This window comes from Neoarius graeffei, chromosome 14, assembly GCF_027579695.1.
Source record: "Neoarius graeffei isolate fNeoGra1 chromosome 14, fNeoGra1.pri, whole genome shotgun sequence".
Lineage (NCBI taxonomy): Eukaryota > Metazoa > Chordata > Actinopteri > Siluriformes > Ariidae > Neoarius > Neoarius graeffei.
This window is the reverse complement of record NC_083582.1, coordinates 19,688,303-19,713,549: the sequence shown is the minus strand read 5'-3', so window position 1 is coordinate 19,713,549 and position 25,247 is coordinate 19,688,303. Positions and strand designations below refer to the sequence as shown.

The window sequence follows — 25,247 nt, the reverse complement described above, 5'->3', positions numbered from 1 at the left end:
ACGTAGATACAGTAACTGACATAGATCTGTTGCTTGTTTTGAATATGGCTGCACTTGGAGCAGTCTGTCGGTGTCGTTGAGCAGTCTGGGCTGAAGTAAAGGTCTTTTATGCACCGAACACGTTTCGCAGCGAGATATTCCAATGGTGCCTGGCACCTTTTTTTTTTTTTTTTAAATAAAACAAAGTTGCTTTGTTGATCTGTATTCTCATTAAAATGACAGTTTAGCAGCTCATTCAAGCAACCATGTTGCGAAGAGCTTCCTGGAGGAAAATGTAATAAACGCGTTGAAAACAAGAAACAATCTCAGTGCGTCAAGACTGCAGGGAAACGAAACAAGCACTCAGATGTGTTCTCTTTACCAGCGCCGGCGATTGCCTAGAGCGCAAAGTGTGCCCAGGGGCGCCAAGGGCGACCAAAACCCCACCAAAAAGGAGGGATGGAGTTATTGAATGGAGATGTTACCAAGTGCATCAGTGGTGTACAGTACAGTGTTTTCAACCACTGTGCTGCCGAACTCTAGTACCGCGGAACACTAGTGTGCCGTGAGAGATCACCAAGTGTACCGTGGGAAATTATAGAATGACTGTATATTGTAAATATTGGCAACAGCGTTTTAGTTTCAGTCAACATTTTCTATTGGTGATGTGCCTGGAGATTTTTTCATTGAAAAAAGTGCGCCCTGGCTCATGAAAGGTTGAAAACCTTTTTTACAACACCTCTGAAGCGGCTGGGGATGTAGAAATACGCGCTCCTTACCTCTGCTGTTACACTACCTGTGACAGTACTGTAGCTGCTGCTGAAAGAAGCTTTTCAAAATTAAAACTGCTGAAGACATACAGTACTTAAGGTCAACAATGAGTCAAGAACGTCTGAATGGGCTTGCTGTAATGAGCATCAACCAAGAGATCTCAAGAGAAATATCATTTGATGATATTATCAAGGACCATTAGGAAGACCAGACGAGTCCCATTGTAATGTTACTTCAATAACAAAGTACCCATACAGCAATAGCACTTTTGTTTGAAAATACAGCCCATTGATGTCCTAACAGGGTGCTTAAGTTTGCACAATTTAGAATTGTAGAATTTTTTATTCATTTAATTTGTTAATTCTTCAGAGATGACTTAACTTTTAATAGCAAAAAAGAAACTAAAAACAATTTCTTGTTTATTGTCCATGCACTACACTTTGAACAGGGTGCGGAAGAGTTTTTGCCCATTATATGGAGATATGTATTGAATTTGTGTGGTCATTTTACTTTGTGACACTTTATGTGAATAATGATTAACAATAATAACAATAATGAAAAAGATAAAAATGACTTCTTGTTTATTGTCCATGCACTGTACATTGTTTAAAAGTAATAGAGTGATTAGATTAAAGTGTTATTTAGATGTTATTAGAGGGTTTTTTCTGGGGGGGGGGGGGGGGGGGGGGCGCTAAAACTCAATCTCGCCTAGGGCAGCCAAAGACCTAGAGCCGGCCCTGTCCAGAAGTACACGTCTTTGATATGCAGCAGAAAATCGCCGTGGAAAAAAAAACTTTGAGGTAAGATTTGTTTCATATTGACTGGGCATTTAAACATATAACTACTTTTCCTGATATATATGAAACATATTAAAGGCTACACACCCTTTATTCTGTCATTATTGGGCGTGTTACATTGATTCCGATATGCGTAAGAAATATACCCCCTCTGTGAAGATTCTCGACTTGCCTACAGATTAACTCATGGCATTGAATCCCATTTTCATGTATCTTTCTAAAAATTGATTTAGCTGTTTACACATTCATTGTTAAAAGACATGTTCTTGAATTCAGCACCTTTTGTAAGGCATAAAGCTCGTCAGGAATCCCATTTTCATGTATCATTTTAAAATTTGTTTTCTTTGTTGAGGACGTGTTCTTGAATTCAGCTCCCCTTTTGTAATGCATACAGCTCGTTAGGCTGGAATCCCCCACTAAATGTTCACATTCCAGACCATTGTCACCTCAAGCTGGACCTCCCACAAAACCTGTCCATGTGTAATAAATAGCAAGACGTTGCACATTTGATTTTTTTCAGCATTTTCATATAGGACAACACATTTCTTTGGTGACAATGGAGACTGCTGCGTTCTACATGGCACGGACTGTCGACAGACCAAAACGTCTTGTATCCAAAGTAAGTTCATGTGCGCAACTTTCTATGCACTGCAAAAAAATTCTAGTTTCTAGTTAAAAAAAACATCCAGTTTAGGACATCCAGGACTCCAGTAGCCTATGCTATTCTAAACTAAATATTGCTTTGCTTATTCTAGACAGCGCAGCCCTTGCAACACGCTGCCAAAAAAACGGGGGTCTGCTAAGCCAGCTAGCACGCCTGCAAAATCCAAAGTGCGCCTTGTAAGGAAGAAATCGGTAAGTTGTCTGAGTTAAGACCATCCAAATAAATGACCCTAATGAAGCCATTGTGCATATAATTTATAGGCCTATCTTTTAATGTTTATGAATTGTGACTCACATCTATCATTTTCATTTAGGCTGTGACAGTGGCAACAGCCGGCGGCAGAACAGGCTGCTCTGGACTTTACAAGGAAGAGATTAGGATTATGAAAAAGCAACTAAATGACATGGACAATCGCTTGAAGACAGTGTCAAGAGAATTGGAGGTGGAGAAGCAGTTTAGAAAGGCTGTGGAGGAACATCTTAACAAGGCAGTGGAGGACCGTGCAAAGGCAGAGGAACGCTTCAAGAAGGTGGAGGAACTTCTGCAGCGGCTGGTTAACCCCCCACCTGTGGCAGTGCAGCTCACAGCTCACCAGGCCACGGCAGCGCAGCCCACAGCTCACCAGGCCACACTAGCACAACCACCAGCACCGCACACAACTGCTAGTGCTAGACGGCAATTGACTTTCAACGCCACCCCATCAACCCTTGGACCCAGGGTCCCGGCTGGAACTCCCCTGCCGGACATTGAGCTCAGGGTCCTCTCTGCTGAGCGAGACGATTACCTGTTCAGGCAGAGCCAACAAAGAGGCCAGCACAGGCCAGACATTTATGCCGCGAATGTGTTCATGGCTCTGACGCCATTCGAAGAGCGGTGGGGGAAAATGGTTAATTGGAGTGGGTCACAAGGCAAGGCCACCTTGCCGCACAATCTAAAGAAAAAAGTGCATCAATTAACCACAGAACGTTTTCCTGATTTGTCTCCGGAAAACTGGGTCAAAATCCGAAACCGGATCAACGAAAGACTGCGAAGCCCCCGAAAAGTAGACCCTGAGGCGGAACGAATTGGCCACTGACATTTTGGTTTTTTAGGCTACAGTACTTGTCTTGTGAAAACGAAAAGTGCTTTTGCGCACATGTCCCCCCAGTGACATCAACCATTTTTATACCTTTTTCCCGTTCCAATTTTGTTGTCAAGTTTGCACTACTGTAGCTAATAAAATGCACAAATGAAAACACCTTTCTACTGTCGTTCATAATAAAAGCCTGTAGTCTAAGACATTAGGAACATAGCTGATGAAATAACACCAGTGCAGGTAGTTCTGCCAAAGGGCAGTATAACGCCTACACAAATATGGATAACTATCTTTTTTCAAGAGTGGATGGGTTCAAAATGTTGTCGTATGGTGGTGGAGGTGAAAAACCGCATCAAGGTGAAAAACCATACTGTATGTCTCATCTCATCTCATTATCTCTAGCCGCTTTATCCTTCTACAGGGTCGCAGGCAAGCTGGAGCCTATCCCAGCTGACTACGGGCGAAAGGCGGGGTACACCCTGGACAAGTCGCCAGGTCATCACAGGGCTGACACATAGACACAGACAACCATTCACACTCACATTCACACCTACGGTCAATTTAGAGTCACCAGTTAACCTAACCTGCATGTCTTTGGACTGTGGGGGAAACCGGAGCACCCGGAGGAAACCCACGCGGACACGGGGAGAACATGCAAACTCCGCACAGAAAGGCCCTCGCCGGCCATGGGGCTCGAACCCAGGACCTTCTTGCTGTGAGGCGACAGCGCTAACCACTACACCACCGTGCCGCCCCATACTGTATGTATTCATAATCAAAGCAAAGCAGTAAAAAATATATCTTGATCTGGATATCCTGATCTGCACAGTCTTTGTTACCCCGGAATGCAAGGTAGTAGAGCCAAATATTAATTGCAGTCCATTACTTTATCATGTTTTCAGTGAAAAAGGCATGAGAAATGAGTTAAATGTTTAGAGAAGTGAATATGTGCAGTCGTAATGCAAGCAATGTTGCGTATATTTTCTATATTTCTATAACGTAGGCCTACTTGACGTATTTGATCAATGAATATGTTCGTTTGTTATTGTAATTTTAAATTTTCGAGTAAGCCAGGATTCCCCTGGCTTCCATTACGACACGCCCCTGAATCAGTCAGAAACTAATTTCAGGCACTAATTTCACTCGAATCAACATGAACGTTTCATTCATCTTCATGTTCGTCGCTCATGCCTCATAATTTGAAAAATTCACGTTCGTTCTGTATTTTAGAAATGTGTTGTGTTCAACACAACCAGGGCCGGCTCTTTGGCTGCCCTAGGCGAGATTGAGTTTTAGCGCCCCCCCCAAAAAAAAAAAAAACCTCTAATAACATCTAAATAACACTTTAATCTAATCACTCTATTCTATTACTTTTAAACAATGTACAGTGCATGGACAATAAACAAGAAGTCATTTTTATCTTTTTCATTATTGTTATTATTGTTAATCATTATTCACATAAAGTGTCACAAAGTAAAATGACCACACAAATTCAATACATATCTCCATATAATGGGCAAAAACTCTTCCGCACCCTGTTCAAAGTGTAGTGCATGGACAATAAACAAGAAATTGTTTTTAGTTTCTTTTTTGCTATTAAAAGTTAAGTCATCTCTGAAGAATTAACAAATTAAATGAATAAAAAATTCTACAATTCTAAATTGTGCAAACTTAAGCACCCTGTTAGGACAGCAATGGGCTGTATTTTCAAACAAAAGTGCTATTACTGTATTACTTTGTTATTGAAGTAACATTACAATGGGACTCGTCTGGTCTTCCTAATGGCAAATTCCTTGATAATATCATCAAATGATATTTCTCTTGAGATCTCTTGGTTGATGCTCATTACAGCAAGCCCATTCAGACGTTCTTGACTTATTGTTGACCTTAAGTACTGTATGTCTTCAGCAGTTTTAATTTTGAAAAGCTTCTTTCAGCAGCAGCTACAGTACTGTCACAGGTAGTGTAACAGCAGAGGTAAGGAGCGCGTACAGTATTTCTACATCCCCAGCCGCATCAGAGGTGTTGTAAAAAAGGTTTTCAACCTTTCATGAGCCAGGGCGCACTTTTTTCAATGAAAAAATCTCCAGGCACATCACCAATAGAAAATGTTGACTGAAACTAAAACGCTGTTGCCAATATTTACAATATACAGTCATTCTATAATTTCCCACGGTACACTTGGTGATCTCTCACGGCACACTAGTGTTCCGCGGTACTAGAGTTCGGCAGCACAGTGGTTGAAAACACTGTACTGAACACCACTGATGCACTTGGTAACATCTCCATTCAATAACTCCATCCCTCCTTTTTGGTGGGGTTTTGGTCGCCCTTGGCGCCCCTGGGCACACTGCGCTCTAGGCAATCGCCGGCGCTGGTAAAGAGAACACATCTGAGTGCTTGTTTCGTTTCCCTGCAGTCTTGACGCACTGAGATTGTTTCTTGTTTTCAACGCGTTTATTATATTTTCCTCCAGGAAGCTCTTCGCAACATGGTTGCTTGAATGAGCTGCTAAACTGTCATTTTAATGAGAACACAGATCAACAAAGCAACTTTGTTTTATTAAAAAAAAAAAAAAAAAGGTGCCAGGCACCATTGGAATATCTCGCTGCGAAACGTGTTCGGTGCATAAAAGACCTTTACTTCAGCCCAGACTGCTCAACGACACCGACAGACTGCTCCAAGTGCAGCCATATTCAAAACAAGCAACAGATCTATGTCAGTTACTGTATCTACGTAATGCAAAAACACTCTTTAGCCAACAACACTTAGGCTATTACATGGCCAAAACAGAGAATAGCCGCAGATGCGCACTTGAGCGCTTATTGTTTCATGATTAACAACCACCACCACACCCCACCCCGCTTTTTTTTGACAAATCGCACCCTGACTACATGCTTTGCTGTACAATTAAATTAGGCTAAGACATTATAATGCTGACTCGTTTTCAGAATAGTGGAAGTCATAATTTTTCTCCCCCCGTTTCTGCGCCCCTGGATGGACGCAGCGCCCTTAGCATTTGCCTATATTGCCTATGCCACGGGCCGGCTCTGCTTCTGGACGTGACAGACTTCCCTGTTGTTGTTTTTTTTATCAAGTAGCGAATAGCATGGGGGCAGGCAATGTACTGTACAGTACCAGCATTTTTGTCTAAACAGTTAGGGAGCTATGGCAGCAATTGTAATATTTCCTTTGTGTAGCACACTAGCTCTATACAACAGTCTGCAACCGTCTGGGTACTGAGGAGACAAGTTTCTCAAATTTAGAAATGGGAATGCTGTCCCATTCTTGTCTAATACAGTACAATGTGTCTCGCTAGGAAGGGCTGATTTTCGGCTGCATCGCAGGAAACTACAGGAACATGCCTGAAAAATCAGCTCTTCCAAGTCAAAGAAAAGGAGACGTCCGGTTTGCACCGCTGCAGTAGGATTACGCCGTTATATTAGGCTTTCCTGATCGGTCTTCCTTCCTCACCCACCAATAAAAACACAGGAGATTCGAGATCACGTTCTTTCTGTTTATTTTTTCCATCATTAAAATATGATGTCCATCGTTGAATCACTTCCTGTAGGAGATAAAAACTGTAGCCTAAGCATGTAAATGCAAATAACTATTGGCATGAAAACGTGTCTATTGCACAGTTTTGCAACTTCATCTCCCGGGAATAGCCCCGGATCTCTCGGCCGTCATTTGAAAAAAAAAAAAGCGAATATTATATTTGCTTGTACACAAGACTTTGGGCAGTGGCTGTGGCCACAACGCTCTGGCCAGGACAGCAATAATGCAACTTCGTAACCAGCGAAGACCGCAGATTCTGGTGTGCTCATGGCCACCTTCTGAATAATTTGTCACAAAATGTTACAAAGTTAAAATCGGTATTCTTGACGCTCAATGCGAAATGGTTTCAGATTATACTGTATATAGATTTGGAGTGACATCAACCAGTGAGCACGTAATGTTTCGCTCATTCCAGGTTAGTGAAAAGCAGTCGCGTTGCGGACTTTAGTGGTCTTGCTGCTGTCTCGTCAGCCAGCTACTGTACACACTTCACTTTCCCAGGACACCCTGCTGCACCCTGTGCTAAGAAACAGACAAATTGTGCTGTAGATTATTATGATGTTACCAGTAGCAAGCTATGATTGTTGAGATTGTTTGAGATAAAGATTTTTTAAAGATGAAAACAGAAACATAGCCAGTGCAAGCGCTGAGCCCCAGCAGGAGCCAGCTGCAGCTATTTACTGTTACAGTACTTATCTTGTTCTTGCATTAATCAGAATACGCACAGCTGCATCTGTGCAGCGCCCCTCCCCTCTCTCCGTTTGCTTATGGAGAAGTGCTTCTAAATTGCCAGCTTAGCTCGGAGCAAACTTCGTGTGACATACAGTACAGTAATGACAAAATCAATCCGCATTTAATAAAATGAAATAACTGGTGAATATAATGGGAATGCGCAAACAGAAAAGGGAAGTAAGAACACATTATTTTACCGTTGTACTCCACATACAGTACAGTATGCGCAGCGCCAGATGTAGGCAAACAGTCACCAATAAAATGAGCAACAGCTCAAATAACCCGATGTTGATACATTGCCCAACACAAAGGGAAAGTCATGCCAGTTTTGTAGGAAACCTGGAACATGTTGAAGTGGATGTTTTGAGAAGTGTTTATGTTCGTATTGTTTTCCCCACGCGATGCCTGAATAATCCACGTCAACTGTCTGTCTGTTATAACAAATGAATGACAGACATTACAAGGCCGTACAGCTAACTAATATTGCATAGTTAATCATCGGGACTCAGTGTAAACAAATCAGCATTATTGAACAAACGAATAACAACCCAGATATACCACCAACGTTTAGAGCAATGCGCCGTATTGGCGTAATATCGCCTCAGCTCAAGTCAGGTTTTGGACATGGTAAGCGAGAAAACTGCACTTCTTTCAACGGGACTTAAACTCTGGTTTATTGCCATCCTCTTCAGAAACGTTGATCTGGCTTGTCAATGCAACTTCACAAATCACTGCTCCTCCCCGTGGAAAAAAATGGTATTGCAGCTGTGTTTTTTAAGGGGCGTTGCCAGTCCAGGCTTCATCAACACGTCATGTGTGGAGGATTACGATACGGGCACGGCCCTCGCACGGACCCCGCACGGACCAAGCATAGTGCGGGCATGGAAACAGGCAAACAAATGAATGGCTTCTACTGTACAATGAGCAAGAAGCAGCAAACGTCCTTAGAAAGTTTCTTTGGTTTGGGTAAGGGTGAAAAGAGGTCCAGCATCGATGACAATAATGATCCCGGAAGCAACCCAAAGAAAAAGAAGGGATCTTTCAATAGGAGATATGATGATTCTACCTAAAATTCGGCTTTACACAGACCGGTGACTCGCATGCTCCTAATCCGTTGTGTGTGGTGTGCGGGGACAAGCTGTCGAATGAGTCTATGAAGCCATCAAAGCTCATTCGACACCTTGAAACTAAACACCCCACACTTAAAAATAAACCTCTTGAATTCTTTGAGCGCAAAAAGCAAGAGCAAGATTCACAAAAACTCATGCTAAAGACAACTACTTCTGTGAATGTGGCTTTGCTAAGAGCCTCGTACAGAGTGGCGTGTCAAATAGCTAAGTCAAAGAAACCATTCACTATTGGAGAAGAGCTAATTCTGCCTTCTGCCCAAGACATGTGCGACGAAGTGCTTGGGGAGGCAGCAGCCAAAAAGATAGGCTCGGTACCTCTTTCTGCCAGTACTGTGCAGAGGCGCATTAATGATATAGCGGAGGATATTGAGGCGCAGTTGTTGCAGAGGCTAAAAGGGTCGCCGTGGTTTGCAATTCAGGTAGACGAGTCCACTGATGTGGAAAACAGGGCAATACTTCTCGTTTTCGTGCGGTACATTTTTGAGGAGGATGTTGAGGAGGATCTGTTGTGTGTGCTCTCCCTTCCAACAAACACCACAGGTGCAGAGTTGTTTCGGGCGTTGGATGGTTACGTGTCAGGGAAATTAGACTGGTCCTTCTGCATCGGTGTATGTACTGATGGGGCTGCGGCGATGACTGGGCGGCTGTCTGGTTTCACTGCGAGGCTGAGCGAGGTTGCACCTGACTGCGAACACACACACTGTGTCATTCACAGAGAAATGCTGGCCAGCCGTAAATTGTCACCGGAGTTGAATGCTGTATTGAACGATGTCGTTAAAATGGTCAACTTCATCAAAGCACACGCACTCAACACCCGGTTGTTTGAGCAGCTCTGTGAAGAAATGAATGCAGAGCACAAACGCCTTCTCTTGCATGCAGAGGTCAGATGGCTGTCGAGGGGGAAGTCACTGGCCAGAGTGTTCGAGTTGAGAGAGCCTCTGCAGGCATTTCTGGCAGGAAAACAGTCTGATCTGGCTGCGCATTTCAGTGATGAACACTGGGTGTCAAAACTCGCCTACCTCTGTGACATTTTTGCTTTGCTTAATGAGCTCAACCTGACACTTCAGGGGAGAATGACGACTGTCTTTAAAGTAGCAGACAAAGTCGCTGCATTTAAAGCAAAGCTGGATCAGTGGGGGCGTCGCGTAGACAAGGGTGTATTTGACATGTTTCATTTATTAGTGGGGCTATTGGGGGAAACGGAGCCAGCGCCAGCTCTATCACAGTTGGTTCGTGACCATCTCGTTGGGCTGTCGAAAGAATTCGACCGCTACTTCCCAGCCTCCCGAGATCCGCGTGATAAGAATGAATGGATCCGCAATCCATTTGCAAGAATTCCTGACCACCTGTCCGTTCAGGAGGAAGCGCAGCTGATCGAGCTGGCAAATGACGGTGGTCTTAAGACTAAATTTGACCAAACAAACTCTCTGCCTGCGTTCTGGGTAAACGCCAAACGGGAATATCCGGAAATAGCCGTAAAAGCGCTCAAAACGTTGCTGCCCTTCCCAACTACTTATCTTTGCGAGGCCGGGTTTTCCGCAATGACAGTGACCAAAACAAAACTGAGAAACCGATTGGATATTTCAAATACATTAAGAGTGTCACTGTCCAACATCACCCCCAGATGGGACATTCTAGCTGCAGGGAAACAAGCACAGGGCTCACATTAAAATTTAATCGGCTTATGCCATAATAAAATTAGGCCTTTAATTTGTTTCAGCACCTATTCCTATTGTGTTGTGCATGTTGTTTTCATGTTCCTAGTTCAATTTTGTCGTTCAAGTTTATGTTCCTGATTCAGTTTTACTTACTGTTCATAGCTGAAGTTCACTACTTTTAACGCATGCACAACACCAGATATGGAACCAAAACGATCACCAAAATTGTCCTCCAATTCAAATAATCAATTATTCTAATTTGTAAAAGCGTCAGCTAAATGCATTCTCCCAGTGTCTGCTAAACGTAGACACCCCGCCCCCCAGCTCGCGCGTGTGAGACCACCCCCCCCACACACACACACACACACCGGGCCGCAGCAAAACAATGCTGAACCAAACCGGTCCCTAGTGCTGAAAAGGTTGGGGACCCCTGTTTTAAAGGGTCTTCTGGGTTATCGAAGTGAATATTAAAATCTCCGATAACTAAAGCTTTGTCTAAGGAAATAACCAGATCTGAGATAAAATCTGCAAATTCAGAAAGAAACTCAGAATATGGCCCCGGGGGCCTGTAAATAATAAGCAATGGAATTAACTGGGTAGACTTATTTTTCGAGGCTACATACATTATATGAGTATGAAGAACTTCAAATGTATTAAATTTATAACCAGGTTTTTGTGTTACACCTAGATAATTGTTATAAATAACCACGACGCCTCCTCCTCTGCCAGTTAGACGAGGCTGGTGTATATAACTGTATCCAGGAGGACTCGCTTCATTTAATGCTATATATTCATTTGGCTTAATCCATGTTTCTGTTAAACACAGTACATTAAACTCCTGATCAGTAATGAGTTCATTAACCATTAGCACTTTAGATGTAAGAGATCTAATATTTAATAGCCCCACCTTTAGATCAAAGGTGCTGGCAGCAGCTGTACAGTCAGTATGATCTAATTTTATATTGATTAGGTTACTGGAACAAACTCTCTGAAAATTTCTACCTTTTTGTTGAGCTCGGGGAACAGACACAGTCTCGATGTAGTGGGCCCTGAGTGACGACTCTGTGCAGCTAGCAGACAGTCGGTTTAGCCTGTTCGTCTGCTCCCTGGCCTTGGCTCTGGATTGTCAGAAATTAACTAGGCCTGTTCTGAGACTATGACCTATGCTGTAGGAAATGAGAGCAGCACCTTCCCAAGTGGGATGGATACCATCCCGCCCTAACAGGCCAGCAGTGCCCTCAAAATTAGCCCAATTATCTATAAAGCCCACACTGTTTTCAAAGCACCACCTGGACAGCCAGCAGTTCAGCGACCATAACCTGCTGTAAGCTACATCGCCACGCCGCATTGGGATGGGGCCAGAACATACTAAAGCATCGGACATCGCCTTCGCTAATTTAAACACCTCTACAAAGTTACTCTTAGTAACCTCAGACTGACGAAGGCGTATATCATTAGCTCCTGCATGGATAACTATCTTTGAGAACCTGTGCTTGCCTAGGACCCTAAGATTACCTGCTATGTCCAGCGCCCTGGCTCCCGGTATGCACCTGACTAAAGCTGCTGGTGCCCCTAAAGGCTGAGCTAATTTCACGTGCCGTATGATAGAGTCCTCTATAACCAGAGCTCTTTCAGGTTTCTCAGTGGGTGCATCACTAAGGAGAGCAAACCTGTTCGACACGTGACACGGAGAGGAGTGGTGCTCCCGTGGGCGAGCCTCAGTGGTAGCTTTGACTCTACGCTTATGCCGCCGAGCCGTCACCCATTCGCCCCGCTGTAAGGGCTCTAACGCCGGAGTTGGGGGATTGCTAACTTCACCTAGGGCGTCCAGACTTTCCCTAACAGAAACTACACTGTTCTCATGCTCACTAACCTGCTCTAAAGCCTGGACACGCACTTCTAGCAGGTGTTAGCAAGGTGTGACCAGAGTGAGATTGTGATCTGCGCTTCTAGCAGGTGTTAGCAAGGTGCGACCAGAGTGAGATTGTGATCTGATAAACCAGTAATTAAGTTATATGTCTTCGAGATACGTTCTGTTTTATTTGTAAAAATTAAATCTAATAGAGTTTTTGAAGATCTTGTTATCCTTGTAGGACTTTGAATTAGCTGTATTAAATGAAATTTATTAGCAATAACCTTTAACTTGTTCTTTTTCGCTTTATCGAACCAGTTCAGGTTGAAATCACCCATTAATATTACTTCTTTACCATTACATGATTTCAGTAGGAAAGACAGTTTATCAAGAAACGTGTCATTTTCAGATGGTGGCCGATACAGAACAATAACATGAAAAGACATTTCAGGCGAAAGATTAATGGTGACACCAATACATTCAAGATCCTTCGGCAGATCAAGCGGTTTACACTGAATGTGTTCTTTCACATAGATCATGACACCACCCCCTTTGCCATGTCCACGGTCCCGTCTAAAGACGTGGTAGCCTGGAATATTGTAAACACCCGATGGAGTAGATGGATTTAGCCACGTTTCAGATAAGCCCAGATAGTCAACATTAGAGTCTGTCAGCAAGTGTTCAAGTTGCTCCGTTTTGGATACTAAGCTCCTTATATTTAGATGTCCACCAAAAATCCCTTTTGGCTTTAGTTTTGGGTCCCATAAAACTTTAGCGTGGTTAACAGTTTGAAAAAGTTTTGTTTTCTTTTGTTTAGCAGCCACAATGCTGCTATTGCACTGTTCACATTTCAGCGTGGAAAGAAGCGGACCGCCTTTCATATTACCCTTGTCGAATTCAGCGTTACCTTGAGCTTTAGCGTCCAGTCGCTCTCCATTGAAGAGGTACATCACAGATTCTGCAATAGGCCCAAGGCTGCCAGTTGTAGTGTAGCTATGCTGAACATCTCCGAGTCGCAGTGGAATTGGATTGTTTTCGTCTTGAGGAAGCCTGCTGTTTTCTGGCCCGGGATTAAGTTGGATGTCGCCGCAGAGTAGAAGGATCGCACACAGCATAGTCGCAAGCCTCCGATCCCCAGAGGATGGTCTACTTTCTGCTTGCCTACACCAACAACGCACAACATTTGCATGCCCGTTTTTCAACACGGTGGAATACAGGGTGAAAAGGTTCCATGAAACGTGTGGTGAGTGAAGCTCGCTGCTGAACTCTGTGCCGGATCTCAAACAGGCCGCCTGCCAGCTTCCCCACACAGGTAGAATGAGCACCATCGTGAGATATAATGCCGGCAAGACAATGTTGCAAAATTCTTGTGATCTTTTGTTAAACAAACGTATCCAGATTGATGGTAATGCATATTTAATATTATACTGGGATGGCGTTTCCCTAGACGGTTTTTGGGAAGGTGAAGTCTTAGCACCATGACACACACCTGCCGCCATCTTCCTTCCTCCTCAGTCTCCTCAGTTCACACTTCCTTCTTGAATGTATACACCTGCACGCCTTGGTGTGTGCATCAGATAGAGTCTCGGGTGTGCGCCGGACAGCCCACGCTCCAAGCAGACTCTCTTACACACCATAAACGACCCGCACCTGTCTTTCTTCCAGTCTTCAGCTGTGAGGCGACAGCGCTAACCACTACACCACCGTGCCACCTAATAAAGTGATTCTGATATTTGTTACTGAAAGTTGACACAATATAACAGATCTTCATATCATGTATGGAAGCATTTATTCACTTGGTAAATGCTTGTATCCAAAGTATATTACAGCTGAATTTCATCCAAGCACAGAGCTAAGCAGTTGAGAATTAAAGGCCTTGCTAAAAGCCCTACAGTGGCTGTCTGGCAGTCCTTGTAGATGAACTAACAACATTCCAGTGACTAGCATAGAACTTTAACCGCTGACTTACTTTATTCTTGCCTTTAAATGGTGATGGAGTTTAGGTATGTGTTGCAAATTTATTAATTATTATTTAGTTACTTATTAATTTAGATAGATAGATTGATTACTATTCAAAAGTTTGACAACTGTTCGGTAACTGTAGTAATCCATATTATGTCAAGAATCGCTCAACTAAGTAAAGAGAAATGGCATCCATCATTACTTTAAGACAGAGTGTCTTTTAATTAAAAAGAGAGAAAAACCATTGAATTAGGTGTGTTCAAACTAGTTTGACTGGTACTGTAGATAAACTGCAGCATCACCTTTTACTCATCTTTCAGTAACTTTATATATATATATATATATGAGTCCCCTGGGGGGACTCATATAGACTCATTCACAGACGCATTCATACTGATAGGCAATGTATGTTAGGACTAGGACTGTTTTGGCCTCTAGAGGCCGCTGTTATTTCCTTTTCATGTCGTGTTTATTTTGGCCTCTAGAGGCCGCCACTGTTCCTGTGTTTTGTGTTTGTGTTAATTGCCTAATTATCTTCACCTGTGTCCTTAATTAGTTTGTCTATTTATACCCCTGAGTTCAGTCCTCTTGTCACGGAGTCTTTGTGCTGTTATGTTTATCTCCAGTTTCCTTTGTACTGTGTTTTTTGATCTTCTTAGCTTTTGTATTTTTGCACTTTGCTTTTCTTTTGGATTATACTCTTTGGTTTTTTTTTGTCTTTTGTTTTGCCCTGTATATAGTGTATATAGTTTAAATAAACCTTTTGATTCTTTTTCTACTTCCGCCTCACGCCTCTGCATTTGAGTCATCCCCCTGGTGGCCTAGTGGGGGTTTGCTGGATTATCACACCAACGAACCAGGTTCGAATCCCAGCAAAACCCTAACAGAAAGACTCCGTCATGACCGACTCAGCAGAGGCTGCTTCAACTGTCTACCCGGCCAACCTTCAGGGAATTATGGCAGCTTTGACACGCTTCGGAGCAACCATGGACGCTCATGGACGTACGCTCACCAGCCAACGTGAGGCCCTCGCTCGCCACGAGGAACTGCTTCAGCAAATTGGGAAAACCCTGGCACAGCTGACATCTCTGCCTGCATCTCCTGCTCCTGATCCAGTTCCTGCTCCTGATCCAGCTCCCACTCCTGCTCCAGTGCCTCCTGCAATGCTGCCTTCTTCACCTCGCGAACCCAGCCTTCCTGCACCACAGAGGTATGACGGCAAGCACAGTGAGTGCCGAGAGTTCCTCACCCAGTGTCAACTCACCTTTGAGCTTCAGCCTACCACCTACACTACGGATCGCCGCAAGATTGCCTTTGTGATCACCTTATTAGCTGGTAAGGCGCGAGCCTGGGCTACTGCTATCTGGCAAAGACAGGGACCTGAGTGCTTTGATTTCCAGCTGTTTTCTGAAGAGATGCTTCGGGTCTTCGATCAGGCAGACATCAGTACCGACGCAGCCCGAAAGCTCATGTCCATCCGGCAAGGAGGAAGCGTCGCAGATTACGCCATCTCGTTCCGAACACTCGCAGCAGTAAGTGGATGGAACGAGACTGCCCTGGTGTCAGCCTTCCACCATGGTCTGTCTGACCCCATCAAGGATGGTCTGGCCTCTATTGGATGCCCAAGTGACCTCGAAACCCTCATCTCACATGCTATTCGTCTGGACAACAGGATGAGAGAACGCCACCAAGCCTTGAGCCCCTCCAGCCTCCCTACCTCTACCTGGAGACCGTCTACCTCCTTCAGTGACTGTACAGAACCCATGCAAGTGGGTCGTACTCGCCTCTCCGCATCTGAGAGGGAGCGCAGAAGGAGGGACAAGTGCTGCATCTACTGTGGCAAGCCTGGTCACTTCCGAGCATCATGTCCCGAACTCTTGGGAAAAGGACCGCCCCGTCCAGCCGAGGGAGGGTTGTGACGGGGCCTACCCTCTCTCCCGGACTCCCTGGCCAAGGAATCTACATCCCGGTCTCCATCTCCTGGGGTGAGTCTGTCCACGCTTGTCAAGCTTTGATAGACTCAGGGGCGGCTGGGAACTTTATGGATATTCACTTCGCCCAAAGCATCAATATTCCAACTGCACCTCTTGAAGTCCCACTGTCTGTGTCTGCCCTCGATGGCCAAGCGTTAGGTGATGGAAGAGTCACCCAAGTTACTTCTCCAGTTTTCCTCCAGTCTCAAGGTCACAAGGAAGAAATATCCCTGCACCTGATTCCTTCACCTGAGTTCCCAGTTATTCTAGGCCTTCCTTGGCTTACTCGCCACAACCCTCGCATAGACTGGGTAACAAGCCAGGTTGTGGAATGGGGCCCTGCATGCCATGCCTCTTGTCTGCTCTCTAGCTCTCCTGTGTCTCCTGCCGAGCCCCCTGATCTCACCGAGTTATCTCAAGTTCCCACAGAGTACTGGGATCTCAAGGAGGTATTCAGCAAGAGCAGGGCCGCCGTTCTTCCTCCGCACCGGGCCTACGACTGTGCCATCGACTTGCTCCCTGGGACTACCCCTCCTCGTGGCAGACTGTTTTCACTCTCTCAGCCAGAACGCAAGGCCATGGAGGAATACCTCAAAGATGCCCTGGTCTCTGGGTTTATTCGACCCTCCACTTCACCTGCTGGAGCCGGCTTCTTCTTTGTCGGCAAGAAGGATGGGGGGCTCCGACCATGTATTGATTACAGGGGCCTGAATAAGATCACTGTGCGCAACCGATATCCCCTTCCGCTGATGTCCACAGCTTTCGACCTGCTCCAAGGCGCCACCGTCTTCACCAAGTTGGACCTACGGAACGCATACCACCTCATCCGTATCCGACAGGGAGACGAGTGGAAGACTGCCTTTAACACCCCGTCTGGGCACTACGAATACCAGGTGATGCCCTTCGGACTCACCAACGCACCAGCTGTTTTTCAGGCCCTAATCAACGACGTCTTAAGGGACATGATTAACCTATACGTTTTTGTCTACCTCGACGACATCCTTATCTTTTCCAAGACCGTGCAGGAGCACCGCCACCATGTCCGCCAGGTTCTCCAGAGGCTGCTACAGAACAATCTGTTCGCCAAGGCCCAGAAATGCGAATTTCATGTTCCCGAGGTCTCCTTTCTGGGATTTATTGTACGGACAGGCCAACTCCAAATGGACCCTGCCAAGACCCTGGCCGTCCGGGATTGGCCTACTCCCAAGTCCGTTAAGGAGGTTCAGCGGTTCTTAGGATTCGCTAACTTCTACCGCAAGTTCATCAGGAACTTCAGTTCTGTGGCAGCACCCATGTCTGACCTCACCAAAGGGACAGGTGGATCTTATGGCTGGTCTCCTCAGGCAGAAAAGGCGTTCAAAGACCTCAAGGACCGCTTCTGCATGGCACCCATTCTGGTTCTCCCGGACACCTCCCAACCATTCATCGTGGAGGTGGACGCCTCGGACAGTGGTGTCGGCGCGGTGCTCTCTCAACGTTCGGAAGGAAAGCTGCACCCCTGCGCTTACTTCTCCCACCGCCTGAGTCCTGCTGAGTCCCGGTACGATGTGGGGGATCGAGAACTGCTAGCGGTCAAACTGGCCCTTGAGGAGTGGAGGCACTGGCTGGAGGGAGCACAACATCCATTCCTGGTTTGGACTGACCACAAGAACCTGGAGTACCTCCAGCAAGCCAAGAGACTGAACCCTCGACAGGCTAGGTGGGCCCTGTTTTTCAGTCGGTTTGACTTCACCCTCTCATACCGCCCCGGCTCCAAGAACACCAAACCTGACGCACTGTCCAGACTGTTCTCTGCCACTAACAGGGAGAATGAAGTCGGGCCTATTATCCCTGTGTCCCGGATTGTGGCCCCTGTCCGCTGGGGTATTGAGGAGGCTGTCCGACGAGCCCAACGCCAGGACCCCGGTCCTGGGACGGGGCCACCAGGCCTCTTGTACGTCCCACATCAAGCCCGGGCCAAGGTTCTCCAGTGGGGTCACTCTTCCCCTCTCACCGCCCACCCGGGAGCTCGGAGGACCCTGGACTTCCTGAAAAGACGCTTCTGGTGGCCTAACATGGAGCAGGAAGTAAGGTCATTTGTCCTGTCCTGTGAGGTTTGCACCAGAACCAAGAACCCACGACAGCGTCCCCAGGGTCTCCTGCATCCTCTGACCATTCCCCGGCGTCCCTGGTCCCACGTGGCAGTCGACTTTATCACGGGTCTCCCTGAGTCACAAGGTAACACGGTCATTTTGGTCTTAGTTGACAGATTCTCCAAGGCCTGCCGCTTCATACCACTGTGCAAACTCCCCTCTGCTCTTGAAACTGCGAAACTTTTGTTTAATCATGTCTTCCGAGTCTTTGGTCTTCCACAGGACATCGTCTCAGACCGAGGGCCCCAGTTCTCCTCCCGAGTGTGGCACGGGTTCTGCAAGGTCATCGGAGCCACTGCCAGCCTCTCCTCTGGGTTTCACCCACAGTCCAATGGTCAGACGGAGAGGCTCAACCAGGACCTGGAAACCACCCTGCGAGGCCTGGCTATGGATAACCCGACATCGTGGAGCACCTGGCTGCCATGGGCGGAGTACGCCCACAACACCCTGCAGTCATCGGCCACCAAGCTGTCGCCATTCCAGTGCCAATTCGGGTTCCAGCCACCTCTGTTCCCGGACCAGGAGGAGGACGCGGGGGTGCCCTCGGTCAACCAATATGTGAGACGGTGTCGCAAGACCTGGAGCAAGGTCAGGAAGACCCTCATACAGACCTCCAGAACCAACCAGACTCAGGCCAACCGCCATAGAAGACCTGCACACGCTTTCCGCCCTGGGCAGCGTGTTTGGCTGTCCACTAAGGACCTTCCACTGCGGGTGGAGAACCGCAAGCTTGCTCCTCGCTACATTGGCCCCTTCAAGGTGGTGCGCAGGGTGAACCCTGTCTCCTACCGGCTCCAGTTGCCCCGGACTCTGAGGATCAACCCCACTTTCCATGTTTCCCTGTTACGGCCTGTACTGACGTCTACGTATGCCCCTGCCCCTAGGAACCCCCCACCCCCCCGCATCTTCCAGGGGCAGACTGTGTTCACTGTGAATCGCCTGCTTGACTCCCGCCGGGTCCGCGGCGGGTTGCAATATCTGGTGGACTGGGAGGGCTATGGTCCTGAGGAGCGCTGCTGGGTTCCTGCTCGGGATGTCCTTGATAAAGAACTATGTCGGGACTTCCATTCGGCCCATCCGGATCGCCCTGGGAACGTCAGGAGACGCTCCTAGAGGGGGGGGTCCTGTTAGGACTAGGACTGTTTTGGCCTCTAGAGGCCGCTGTTATTTCCTTTTCATGTCGTGTTTATTTTGGCCTCTAGAGGCCGCCACTGTTCCTGTGTTTTGTGTTTGTGTTAATTGCCTAATTATCTTCACCTGTGTCCTTAATTAGTTTGTCTATTTATACCCCTGAGTTCAGTCCTCTTGTCACGGAGTCTTTGTGCTGTTATGTTTATCTCCAGTTTCCTTTGTACTGTGTTTTTTGATCTTCTTAGCTTTTGTATTTTTGCACTTTGCTTTTCTTTTGGATTATACTCTTTGGTTTTTTTTTGTCTTTTGTTTTGCCCTGTATATAGTGTATATAGTTTAAATAAACCTTTTGATTCTTTTTCTACTTCCGCCTCACGCCTCTGCATTTGAGTCATCCCCCTGGTGGCCTAGTGGGGGTTTGCTGGATTATCACACCAACGAACCAGGTTCGAATCCCAGCAAAACCCTAACAATGTATCCTAGGAAGGAAACAGGAGATCTTAAAGGACACCCACATGGACACAAGGAAAACATGTAAATCTCTGGATAAAACTGGAGACCCTAGAATTGTCAGACCCTCCAGGATTTCGCGATGTTGCGATTTGCAACATCAACGCAAATTCAACCAATCCCCGTGAATTCAGGGCGGTGTTGCAATTATATCCAATCACCGCAACTTTCCCGCAAATTTGACCAATCGTTGGCATCGTCTTGAGGTGACGTCAACAAACTACCTTCCACCTTACTTCCGTGTATACGTTCAAGAGAAGCAGCATGTGCGAATCAGTGTTTATATAGGCTTAAATTCTGTTACTGAAAGTGTGTTATGTTTACAGTGAAGGACTGTGTGCACTTTATTTCTTACTTAATACAAGAAATTAATGGATGCCAATATTTTTGCCAAAATGGTATTTTATTTTCCATTGTTTAGGCAGCTTCAGCATCATACTGTGAGATTCTGTTCAAATTGTTTTTTTTTCTTCTATGAAGCCTGAGCCATTTATTTTATTAGTTTATAATTATTGTTTAATTTAGTCTTCAGGAGAGACTGCCTGCACACAGTACTAGTATTAATAGTTTTTTTTCTTACATAAAAGCTGAGGCATTTATATTATATTTTAAGGTAACTTCATGTTGTGAGGTTCTATGCACTTTAACTTTTGAACCAACAGGTGCATTTGGATAAGTAAAGCCTATTTTTCTGCATTTTTGTAGTCCTAGTAATCTTTTATATTGGTAAAGTTGTTTATAGAACCATTTCTCAGTGTCTGTTTTTTTAATCAATAGTTTTTCACTAATAACTTAATATTTAACATATCACTCAATTTTAATCACAAAAAGAGAAAATCACAACAATTTCTCGCAACTTTCACTTCCTCCTGCAATGTAATCGCAACAAAAACCTAAAAAACACCGCAACTTTCATCGCAATTTTTTGGAAAACCCCCCGCAACATCAGACATTTTAGCCTGCAACAATCACAAAAAAGGCCCGCGAAATCCTGGGGGAACTGAATTGTGTAGTAGCAACACTACCCACTGCACCACCTTGCTGCTTGAATGTTGTACAAATTTTCACAATTCAGCTTGAGCTTGGCATGTATCAGAAAATAGAAAGATGATATGCAATTTTGAGTTGAAAAATGAGGTCATGAAGGTTATGCAACTGCTAAAAAGATGAATATGAGACAATAGATCAGAATTTCAGTTTTCATTTTCTGATATTTACATCTAGATGTGTTAAACAACTTCGAACATGGCACCTTTGGTTTGAACCCACCCATTTTTCAAATGATCAGAAATATTGGAACATTTGACTGACCGGTGTTTCATATTGCACATGGTGTTCCCTGTTAAATTGATTGATTGTTTAAATAACTAATATACACTTGTTCTGAGCCCTGGGTTTGCCTGTGAAGCTTTTTTTTTATTAAAAAGGGATAAACCAACATGAAGACCTGAGAGTTGTTGATGGGAGAAAAGCAAGCAATTTTGAAGCTGCAGGGAAAATCAGATCAGAGCCACTGCATAAGCATTAGGCATAGCTAATGCAACAACTTGGAAAGTTCTGAAAAAGCCAATTTACAGAGAAATGCATCAATCTAACTGAGAGAAACATCATCATGCAGCAAGACAATAACCAAAAACACACTGCCAACATTACAAAGGACTTCATCAGGAGAAAAAATGTGGAATGTTTTAGACAGGCCAAGTCAATCACCAGACTTTAACCCAATTGAGCAGCATTTCACCTCCTGAAAAGGAGACTGAAAGACTTTCCAAAACAAACAACAACTGAAAGAAGCTGTGGTACAAGTCCGGAAAAGCATCACAAAAGAAGAATTCTATAGTTTGGTGATGTTGGTGGGTCACTGGCTTGATGCAGTTATTGCAAGCAAGGGATGTGCAAGCGAATATTAAGTGTTGTTTACTTTAAAACTATCTGTTTCAATACTTTTGCTCACCAAAAAAATTTGGGGTCACCCACCAAAGGTGCCATGTTCTAAGTTGTTTAACACAGATCTAACAAGTGTTGCCAGGCAAAACAAACCTTGCCTGGTAGCAGTTATGATGAAGATGAAGGAAGATATCGCAAAAAAACAATTTGACCTTTTTGGTGACCTTGATTTTAACCTTGTGTGTGAACATACTTGGCTAGTAAACATGGTTCTGATTCTCTGCTGCTCTCAGCCAATTAGAACACACTGTGCTGCTTACTGCTGTCAGCCAATCAGACCATACTGTACTGCCCGATTGTTACACTCTTACATTCTTACAGCATGATGACATAGTGGCAACTGCCTCTATATGAAGCAGTAGCCACCAAAACCTTGACCTTGACTGGATGACCCCCAAAATGTTGGAGGTTCTATTTGAGACCAATATCCATCTACCCTGAAAGTTTCATGAAGATTGGTCCAGCCATTTTCCTGTAACATCATTAACAAACAAACCAAACAAACAAAGAAACCCCACCAAAAACAATACCTCACCCCCTGGTGGACTCTGTCCTGGGCGAGGTAAATATCAGGAAATGAAAGTTGATATTCTGATCAAGGTCAAGGCTTTTTTATTTGTCATTTCAACCATATACAGTTAGTACAGTACACAGTTAATAGTTGTAATCAGTTAATAACTTGTAATCAGTTATCTCTTATTCATGATCCTAATCCCATATGACTTCAGAGTTGGCCTTGCTATTCCAGTACTTTCAGGGGGGTTGAACTGGATAGTGTTGGGTACTAACGGATTATATGAAGTCTGTCCTACATGATCTAGTTACAAAAGGCAAATACTTGTACAACCCCGATTCCAAAAAAGTTGGGACAAAGTACAAATTGTAAATAAAAATGGAATGCAATGATGTGGAAGTTTCAAAATTCCATATTTTATTCAGAATAGAACATAGATGACATATCAAATGTTTAAAGTGAGAAAATGTATAGTTTAAAGAGAAAAATTAGGTGATTTTAAATTTCATGACAACACATCTCAAAAAAGTTGGGACAAGGCCATGTTTACCACTGAGACATCCCCTTTTCTCTTTACAACAGTCTGTAAATATCTGGGGACTGAGGAGACAAGTTGCTCAAGTTTAGGGATAGGAATGTTAACCCATTCTTGTCTAATGTGGGATTCTACTTGCTCAACTGTCTTAGGTCTTTTTTGTTGTATCTTCTGTTTTATGATGAGCCAAATGTTTTCTCTGGGTGAAAGATCTGGACTGCAGGCTGGCCAGTTCAGTACCCGGACCCTTCTTCGACGCAGCCATGATGCTGTAATTGATGCAGTATGTGGTTTGGCATTGTCATGTTGGAAAATGCAAGGTCTTCCCTGAAAGAGACGTCGTCTGGATGGGAGCATATGTTGCTCTAGAACCTGGATATACCTTTCAGCATTGATGGTGTCTTTCCAGATGTGTAAGCTGCCCATGCCACACGCACTAATGCAACCCCATACCATCAGAGATGCAGGCTTCTGAACTGAGCATTGATAACAACTTGGGTCGTCCTTCTCCTCTTTAGTCCGAATGACACGGCGTCCCTGATTCCCATAAAGAACTTCAAATTTTGATTCGTCTGACCACAGAACAGTTTTCCACTTTGCCACAGTCCATTTTAAATGAGCCTTGGCCCAGAGAAGACGTCTGCGCTTCTGGATCATGTTTAGATACGGCTTCTTCTTTGAACTATAGAGTTTTAGCTGGCAACGGCGGATGGCACGGTGAATTGTGTTCACAGATAATGTTCTCTGGAAATGTTCCTGAGCCCATTTTGTGATTTCCAATACAGAAGCATGCCTGTATATGATGCAGTGCTGTCTAAGGCCCCGAAGATCACGGGCACCCAGTATTGTTTTCCGGCCTTGACCCTTATGCACAGAGATTCTTCCAGATTCTCTGAATCTTTTGATGATATTATGCACTGTAGATGATATGTTCAAACTCTTTGCAATTTTACACTGTTGAACTCCTTTCTGATATTGCTCCACTATTTGTCGGCGCAGAATTAGGGGGATTGGTGATCCTCTTCCCATCTTTACTTCTGAGAGCCGCTGCCACTCCAAGATGCTCTTTTTATAGCCAGTCATGTTAATGACCTATTGCCAGTTGACCTAATGAGTTGCAATTTGGTCCTCCAGCTGTTCCTTTTTTGTACCTTTAACTTTTCCAGCCTCTTATTGCCCCTGTCCCAACTTTTTTGAAATGTGTTGCTGTCATGAAATTACTAATGAGTCAATATTTGGCATGAAATTTCAAAATGTCTCACTTTTGACATTTGATATGTTGTCAATGTTCTATTGTGAATACAATATCAGTTTTTGAGATTTGTAAATTATTGCATTCTGTTTTTATTTACAATTTGTTCTTTGTCCCAACTTTTTTGGAATCGGGGTTGTAATCAGACAAAGAAACATTTGGAACAAGTGTTGCCAGACAAAACAAACCTCGCCTGGCAGCACTTATATTATACCTATATGTTGATAATGGTAATATTTCTCAATCATCAGCTGTCAGGTTATAGTCCTTTGAAAATCCATGACCTTGACCTTTCAAAGTCATTCAAGGTCAAAGGTCATGGCGGCAACTGAAAGCCATTATGGGACTTCTTATATGTTGAAATTGGTAAATATCTGGCTATCATTAACCATTTTAAAGTTATAGCCCTTTGAAAACCCATGAACTTGAGTTTGACCTTTCAAGGTCACTCAAAGTCAAAGATCATGGTGCTAAATGGGAGTTCCTATGTGCTCATAATCTGTCTATCGGCAACCATTTTTCAGTTATAATGGAAAATGTTATTTTGACTGATGACTTTGACCCCCCCCCGACTTTTAACCCCCAACTGCTATAGAGACTGTCCAAGTTACCCCATCATGCAGCATATGTTTGGAAGCAGAATTGAAAGATGCACATTTTGGTTTTGGTTTGAAGTCATAATGATAAATTTGAAGAAAGTTATTGTGAAAAAAAAACCCACCAAAAACAATTTTGACCTTTCTGGTGACCTTGACCTGATCACCCTCAAAATCTCATCTCATCTCATTATCTCTAGCCGCTTTATCCTTCTACAGGGTCGCAGGCAAGCTGGAGCCTATCCCAGCTGACTACGGGCGAAAGGCGGGGTACACCCTGGACAAGTCGCCAGGTCATCACAGGGCTGACACATAGACACAGACAACCATTCACACTCACACCTATGGTCAATTTAGAGTCACCAGTTAACCTAACCTGCATGTCTTTGGACTGTGGGGGAAACCGGAGCACCCGGAGGAAACCCACGCGGACACGGGGAGAACATGCAAACTCCACACAGAAAGGCCCTCGCCGGCCC

General features: G+C 44.6%; 2 long non-coding RNA genes across 2 annotated transcripts in view; one reads left to right on the top strand and one right to left on the bottom strand.

Annotated features, from left to right (window-relative positions):
* LOC132898037 (uncharacterized) overlaps positions 1–25,247 on the bottom strand; it is a 95,399-nt gene that overhangs the window by 32,492 nt on the left and 37,660 nt on the right. The gene's annotated exons all lie outside the window — the stretch shown is intronic.
* LOC132897505 (uncharacterized) lies at positions 1,946–2,755 on the top strand. The gene is made up of 3 exons (XR_009656335.1): positions 1,946–2,166; positions 2,303–2,402; positions 2,525–2,755. It is a non-coding gene; the product is annotated as an uncharacterized LOC132897505 (long non-coding RNA).